The 1574-nt window shown below is 43.7% G+C and overlaps 1 non-coding gene across 1 annotated transcript; it reads right to left on the bottom strand.

Annotated features, from left to right (window-relative positions):
• Positions 1–240: 240 nt before the first annotated feature.
• On the bottom strand, positions 241–346 carry LOC141603957 (small nucleolar RNA R71). The gene has a single exon (XR_012525790.1). It is a non-coding gene; the product is annotated as a small nucleolar RNA R71 (small nucleolar RNA).
• Positions 347–1574: the final 1228 nt, after the last annotated feature.

Raw genomic sequence — 1574 nt, 5'->3', positions numbered from 1 at the left:
GTGTGCCGGGTGAAGATCCGCGTAAACATATGGAGGTATTTACTGACTACTGTTCTACCATTCCCGCCACTAAGGGAGTGACCCAGGATAAAATAAAGGAAGTCTTGTTTCCTTTTTCACTGACCGACGGAGCCAGGGAGTGGCTCACTGATCTTGATCGTACTGCAGCCGGTATCACTAACTAGGAGACTCTTGCTCTTGCCTCTTATAAAACGTACTTTCCTCCACAACGTACCAATCAGCTGAGAGGAATGATTACAAGTTTCACATAGGCACCTGATGAAAATTTTTATGAGGCTTGGTGTCGTTTCAAGAAGTTGGTGAGGTCTCTTCCTCACCATGGTTTTGATCAGTGAATTTTATGCAACCAGTTTTACAATGGGTTGTATGATGACCATCGTGCTATACTTGATGCCTTATCTAATGAGCGACTTTAAAAGAATAATGATGATGATAAGGGATGGGGCATTACTGAGGAGATGGCGACCCATTGTGCTGAGTATGGGAACCCGAGGGATGACATTCGGACAGTGCATTCGGTTGATAATGTTGTTGTGGCTCAGTTGGAAGCCATGAATGCCCGTTTTGACAAGTTAGAATTGCAAGCTACTAGTGATCAACAAACGGTTAACTTGTTGACTAGACAAGAAGCCGTTACTTGTGACAGATGTGGGAGTAATGACGGTCAAACTGTTGTTGACTGTCTGACAGAGAAGGAGCAAGTCCTTGCCTTTCAGCAATATAGGCAAGGAGGAGGTTCCTATTACAATAATTAAAGTGTAGTTCATCCCAATTTGAGGTGGACCAGTCAGAATGTTCTCAATCCTACTCCTCCGCAGCACTAGCAAGCCTATGTCCCTCCTCAAATGGCTCAACAAGGCTTTTAAAAGCCTCCATCCTTTCCTCCGCCGCATCAAGGAGCTTTCGCTAGTGAAGTTAGTGAGTTAGATGAGTTGAAGTCGATGATCCAATCATTGACTAAGCAAATGCAGATGAGTGACCAACAAAAAGAGGCATCAACAAAGTCACTCGAGACCCAAGTTGCCAAACTCGCCGCTAGCCAGTCCACGAGAAACCCGGGTCATTTACCGTCTTAATGTGAGAAGAATCCACATGAGACGATAAATTTGATTAACTTACGCAGTGGTCGTTCTTATGAAGGACCAAATTGTCAACTGTTGAGGACATATCGGACCCGAGGAATGCTGATGCTGATGATGAACAGGCGTCAATTGCTGAAAAAATGCTCAATCTGAAGAATATACTCGATCGACTGATTTCTAGAGGTCGATCGAGTAGAAATGCTGGTGATAATACTCGATCGAGTGGTTCTGAGGGTCGATCGAGTAAAGTGGATAATCAAGGATTCGATCGAGTGGCTGAAAGTACTCGATCGATTGAAAAGTCTGGTAAAAGTGTTCGATCTAGTGATATTTTATCTCGATCGAACAAAGCTGTTATTGAAGAACTTGATCGAGAGGTTGAGAACGCTCGATCGAGTGAAAAACTTTCTGAAAGACCTCGATCGAGTAAAAATGAATTTGAACCCGCTGAGACATTGGAAGAAAGGGATA

The sequence above is a fragment of the Silene latifolia genome, chromosome 9 (genome assembly GCF_048544455.1).
Source record: "Silene latifolia isolate original U9 population chromosome 9, ASM4854445v1, whole genome shotgun sequence".
Classification (NCBI taxonomy): domain Eukaryota; kingdom Viridiplantae; phylum Streptophyta; class Magnoliopsida; order Caryophyllales; family Caryophyllaceae; genus Silene; species Silene latifolia.
Note: the sequence above shows the minus strand (reverse complement) of the source record. Positions and strands in the feature narration are given on the sequence as shown.